Source organism: Urocampus carinirostris, chromosome 8 (genome assembly GCF_059441175.1).
Source record: "Urocampus carinirostris isolate Australia breed hairy pipefish chromosome 8, RoL_Ucar_1.0, whole genome shotgun sequence".
NCBI classification, from domain to species: Eukaryota; Metazoa; Chordata; class Actinopteri; order Syngnathiformes; family Syngnathidae; genus Urocampus; species Urocampus carinirostris.
Window position 1 is genome coordinate 33,350,900 of NC_142356.1, and position 6,840 is coordinate 33,357,739.

The following is a 6,840-nucleotide window of genomic DNA, read 5'->3' on the forward strand; positions in this document are numbered from 1 at the left end:
TCCGCCACTATCTTGAGTACCATGAGCCACAGAAAGGGTGTTATGAATACCTAGTTTTGATACATGCTCATCTGTATTTATTAATTATTCATTTTAAACAGTTAAAACTTCATTCGGTTAATTAACTTTAAGCATGATCTATTTTAAGTATATCTAAAACAGAATATGGCAAATAATGTACTTAGATCAAATATTTGAACTTACCCAGAAGTGGCAACAAATAAAGTGTGAGTAAATTCTTCATAACCCTGCTCCAAATGGACCGGCACGCTTTTTTTGTCAGTGTTTTGATGTGCATGTGTGATTTCTCCTGCTGTTATACGTATGTTTGAAACAGATAACAACTTAAGCGTCATCTTCAGCTTTAGGAACAGCTTTAATGATCAGTACTTTGAATGGTATTTTACACTCACAATATTTAACAGAACATGTATACTTTACATTTAAAACAAATTTAGAAGAGTTTACTTTTACAAACATAATAGATTGTGTCACATGTATTTGTTTTTTTTTACAGTGACTCGATCAACAACATGTTATATAATCAGGTAGCACATTCGGGACAGGATGGTAACATGTTGGTCTGGAGAAGGATGGGCGCCACCAGGCTGTACTTGCCCAAGACACACCACAGGAAATTATGCTCCTACGACCCTAGTGGTTAAGGGATCCAACCAACCAACCAACCAACCAACCAATCTAAGAAAAAGACAACATTTTGTTCAAGAGAAAGTGAGGTCAACAGTGCTATTCATTCCGGTTGAGATGGCATTTTCACTACTAGCCAAGAGTTACTATGACGGAGCAAAGCCCCTTATTTTTTAATCAGGAAACGCTTATCCGAACTGGTCTGAAAGGAAAAGAAGACCAAAGTCCCTTAAAAGTTTTTTCGAACAATGTAAAGTACATGTCCAAGGGTATAGCGTCCTCTCTTCTCAAAGAAATTTCTTTTGGAATCAGTAAACAGAATGAAAAATGTGAAAGATAATCTCATCTCATCTCATCAGCTGCACCGCTTATCCTCAGTAGGGTCGCGGGGATGCTGGAGCCCATCCTAGCAATCATCGGGCAGTGGGCAGGGGACACCCTGGACTGGTTGCCAGCCAATCGCAGGGCACACAGGGACAGACAACTCACTCGCTCAGTCACACCTAGGGACAATTTGAACCGGCCAATTCACCTGAAATGCAAGTTTTTGGAATGTGGGAGGAAACCGGAGTGCCCGGAGGAAACCCACGCAAGCACGGGGAGAACATACAAACTCCGCACTGTAAGGCCGGGAGCTGGATTTGAACCCACTCAGGGGGTTCCCACGACCTCAGAACTCTGCCGCACACGCGCTAACCACTGCGCCGCCGTGCTGCCCTGAAAGATAATCAGGGATATTTATTCATCTTACATTCTGTTCAAACAGATTCCTGTAATCTACAAATGGTGTTTCCAGTGAATTTGGATCTCTGTTTTGGCTAATAATGTCATGATTGCCCTATTTGGAACACCTGTGGCAGCTTGATTGGCGCCAACAGCCGGACTAGCTGATTGGTGGCCACACCCTTCTTAAGGCCCCGACTTCAGTTCAAACTTTGTCAGATCGTTGCGAGCTGTTGTGTTTCACTCAGTGAGCATTCCCGTCCGACTCTGTCCCTGTTAAAACCGGTTTCCTGCCTGATCACAGTTTTCGACCCGTTTCTGAACCTGACTACGCCTGTCTTGCCTGCCGCCTCCCTACGACCACTATTACGAACTTTACATCGCCTCTGATCTCCAGCCCTGGTCAAACGACTTGCCATTCTTCTTCCGACACGGAAGTGTCACTCCCACCTTGCTCGTTCCCCCTCTCCGCCAGTCTTCAGATCAAGCAATCAAGCAGACCTTACTCTCACTCTCTTTCAATAAAATCTGAGAAACGCATGCAATTGAGCCCTGTGTCCGTTCTGGTCTGTGACAAATAAGCAGTTAATGAACATTTTGGAACTAGTTTTCAAGGGTACAACCAAAGCAAAGTGTTCCCCTGCAGATTGTTGCAGTTTTCATGTAAGACACTGGCCGTACAGTGGGGCAAATAAGTATTTAGTCAACCACCAATTGTGCAAGTTCTCCTACTTACCATACCAGAGAGGCCTGTACTCGTCAACATGGGTAAACCTCAACCACGAGAAGCATAATGTAAGGGGGGGGGGGTGTTTGTGGGCTTGTGAACGAAAATCACATTGTTTGATTTTTAAATAATTTATTTTGAAATTAGAGTGGAAAATAAGTATTTGGTCACCTATAAACAAGCAAGATTTCTGGCTGTCAAGGTCTAACAAGGTCTAACAAGGCTCCAATACTTACCTGTATTAACGGAAATAATTTTAACTCATTATTGGTATAAAAGAAACCTGTACCCAACTTCAGTGAGCCATGCTCCAAACTCCACTATGGTAAAGAACAAAGAGCTGTCAAAGGATACCAGAGACAGAAATCTAGACCTGCACCAGGCTGCAATAGGTAAAAGTAAAACACTTGGTGTAAAGAAATCCACAGTGTAAGGAGTTATTAGAAAATAAAAACATACAAGACTTAGTTTTGCTTAGTTTTGATGGATTAAAATAAAATGACAGATTGTCTCCAACTAACAAAAATGTGTGACATAGTTTAGAGGGGGAAGAAACATTGCGTTACCTGATAGGAGTCTTGTAAAGTTGCCATTAGTCTCCACTTTATCCCAGTAAATAAGTTAAAAAAAGATGCACCAATAACACCACACACAAAGTCTTTTTTGCAAAATGTTAAACCACACACACACAAAAAAAATATCTATTCAACAGCCACTCTGCTTTACAATCGGTCAGTAAATGAAAATGTCCTGTTTATGACATCACCGTCAAATTTCTTTAATAGCCTTTTGACATCCTGCGAGACGATTTCTCAGAAAGCTGCATTCAAGTGTGACTGCATCACTATCCTTGATGTTGAAATATGATTTTTTTTTAATCCATCTGTCTTTTTCCAGCTTCTGTTGTGCTGGGAGCTAAAGGCTGTTCAAAGAAGACACAAACCATTCTAATGGATACAACAAAGGCTCACGTTCCATTAATTTATGTCATATCTACACATCAGTAGCAGGCCATGCATTTCACACCTAGGCCTTCTGTAGGCTGCAACGTTCAATCACTACTTTATGGCTATAGAACATTTACTGCAGCTACAGCTATGACAGATGTGAAAAGCATCAATAATAATATCATGGGGTACTGCACAGTCTTATCTGGGCTGTGCGGTCCCTGTATGCCCGGTACCAGAGTCTGGTCTGTATTGCCGGCAGTAAGTTGAATTTGTTTCCATGGAGAGTTGGACTACGCCAGGGCTGCCCTTTGTCACGGATTCTGTTCATAACTTTCATGGACAGAATTTTTAGGCGCAGACTTGGTGGAGAAGGAGTCCAATTTGAGGGCCTCAGCGTTGTATCACTGTATTTTGCAGATGATGTGGTGCTGTTGGCTTCCTCAGGCCGTGATCTTCAGCTCTTACTGGAGCGATTTGCAGCTGAGTGTAAAGCGGCCGGGATGAGGATCAGCACCTCTAAGTCTGAGACCATGACACTCATCCGGAAAAGGGTGGCAAGCTCCTTCCGGGTCGGGGATGAGATCTTGCCTGGAGTGGAGTAGTTCAAGTATCTTGGGATCTTGTTCACGAGTGAGGGTAGGATGGAACGAGAGATCGACAGATGGGTTGGTGCAGCGTCTGCCGTCATTCGGACTCTGTACCAGTCCGTCGTGGTGAAGAGGGCCGAAAGGCAAAGCTCTCGATCTACCGGTCGATCTACGTTCCTACCCTCACCTTTGGTCATAAACTGTGGGTTATGACTGAAAGAACACGATCCCAGATACAAGTGGCTGAAATGAGTGTCCTCTGCAGGGTGGCTGGGCTCTCCCTTAGAGATAAGGTGAGAAGCTCAGTCATCCGGGCGGGACTCTATATGGAGCCACTGCTGCTTCGCATTGAGAGGAGCCAGTTGAGGTGGCTCGGGCATCTGATAAAGATGCCTCCTGGACGCCTCCCTCTGGAAGTGTTCCGGGCATGTGCCACCGGCAGGAGGCCCCAGGGCCGACACAGGACACGCTAGAGATTATGTCTCTAGGTTGGCCTGGGAACGCCTCAGGATCCCGTCGGGTGAGCTGGAGGAAGTGGCTAGGGATAGGAACATCTGGGCTTCCTTGTTAAGGCTGCTGCCCCCGCGACCCAACCCCAGATAAGCGGAAGACAACGGATGGATGGATGGGATAATTTCATAAAATTGCAATATAATTTAGGAATATTCCCTCAGTTTATTGACCAAAAATCATTTTATTTGTGCACAAAATCTTTCCTGAAGAAGATTTCAGATACTGTCATATAGATTCTACGAGTTTTTTAGTTCCATCGAGAAGTTATTTTCTATCGACATCAAAGCTAATGGTGAAAGTTGAGCTAGTTCTCTCATATTTCTGCAAAACGTTTTCATTCGATTCAGGGCTGAAAAATTCTGTTCGACAGAAGCAGTAGACTTGGTAAACGGAAACTGTATTTTTCTTATTGCTGTGATATCTCCATTACTGGGAGGCACAGCAGCTGGGTGATTAGCATGCAGCCCCACGGTCCGGAGGTCCAGGGTTCAATTTCAGCAACCGCAGCCTCCCCGTGGGAAGTTTCTATGTTCCCCTGGTGCCTGTGTGGGTTTTCTCCGGTCATTCCGTTACCACCCTAGGCCATGGTTTTTCCCAAGGCCATCTAGCAGGCACTGACTTGCCAACTCTGAATCTGATTGGCGAGACCAAAAGCTTAATCGTCAGTTATTTTATGCTTTGGGCTCTATAGCTGATCTTGAAGGACTCCAGGCAGATTTCTGACCCTGGCAACAAGTAATGGCTAAACTACTATTGGTTAAATGATTAGAGATGAAAGCACATATCTGTACGCTGCACAACTAGAGGGAAAGCAATGAAAGGAAGCTGACAGACGATTTGGAATTATTCAATAAGTATTCATGAACAAAGTATAATTAACGTCACATCATTCAGATATTTTCAAGCCAGCACAGAAGGCCTTACAAACCCCGACGGCCCACCACTGTTTTACAAAAGGTAAATGGTAAATAGTCTGCATTTATAGAGCGCTTTTCAAGACACTAAGGACCTCCAAAAGCTCTTTACTGGGTGCTTCAAACTTACCCATTCACAAACACACTCACACACCCAAGAGAGAAGTTCTTGATGAAACACATCGATAGTCTTTAAGACAGAGAATTCAAATCCTGAGAAAAAAAAGCGGGTGAATTTTGCATACAAAAAAGCACTGTTGGTGAGTAAAATGTGGCTATATTCCTAAATAGTTTTGCAACTTGAAGAAGCTATTACTGATGCTTTCTTATATGTATCATCAGTAGCATCAGTGAAGGTTTTATATGAAGTAATTAATGAGGGTTGGATTGATTTAGATGTAGCACTACTGAAAGCCTAGGTGTGAAATAGACGACCCCCCCACCAGTGTTCCCTCTAAGCTGCGCGCGTGAGCAATTGCGCAGTGCGCGCACATTCTCAGCGCACAAGAAAATCTATCCAGCGCACAAAAATGAGGGCTCAAAATTACTAAGAAGCGACTCAAGTCAAAGTTACAGTGCATGAAGGTAAAAATACACAGGTTCCCCTGACGTTGTGTCCTAAATGCTGTATTTTGAAGTCGAGTCGAAGGAGAACGAAGTTGAGTAAAGTTAATAGAGTTTGTCGGGGAACCGGCGTCTTCGGCTCGGCTCACTAAAAGGAACCGGCTCTTTGGGTTGTTTTTGCTTCTTTAATCCCAACATGACCAAATATTATGTAAAATAATTATGCACAAAATGTCTTAAAGGAAGGGGGGAATAGAACAAAAAAGAAAAAAATACCAAAATGAAAAAGCAGTGAAAATCTGAGAAAAAGAGAAACAAAAGGAAGAGAAAAAAAGAAGGAAAAATTTAGAAAAAAGCCAGAAAAAAAGAAAAGTAAGAAATGTAGGAAAAAAGTAAATAGAGAACAAAAAGAAAAAAGTAACACCTCGGAAAAAATAAACACAATGAGATTTTTTTAAACAAATTTAAAAAAAAGTAGAAAAAAACACAGAAAAAGAAGAAAAAGTTTGTGTTGCATTCAAATAATTTCCAATTATATCAAGTGAATTTTGTTGCCAACACTGTACTTCCACTAAAAAATGTTATTAAGTACAGTTCTGTATCTTTCAACCGACTAAAAAAAGCCCCCAATAATGTTAATATTATGCGACAAAATATATCAGGAAATAAAAAGAAATGGATATCTTGTGAAAGAATTGTAAGAACAAACGAGGTTTGTAGGCCGCACAACCTTTGCAATAGTACATGAGTCAATTCATTCAAAAGAGAAAAATAATTTTGCATTGCCGGAAACCCAGCAAAATGTAACTTGATGTCAAGTTTTGGACGTGTTTTATAATTAATTATCTTGCCACACTTGGGGTTATGGTTGCTCACTGTTGCTTCAAGCGCTGCTCACCACTTTGTGTGAACACTCAGACCCGTGGAAAATTGAGGGAACATTGCCCCCCACTGGGTTTAACGGATGGCATCATTGGGTGGGGAACAAAGGGGTGTGGCGCTACTAATGTGGATCGACATTTAATAGAGCCAATAAATAATAATATTAATGAAGGTTCCCATTCAACAGGCACTTAAAGTATTACTACAGTATTTTTTTTTCAAGTTTAAAATGTCGCGAGATGTTTTCATTTGACGAATGCAAATTTAAACGAACAGAAAAACATCATAAGGGATAGAAGAATGTGCAGAAATTAACAGTACAATGTATTTAG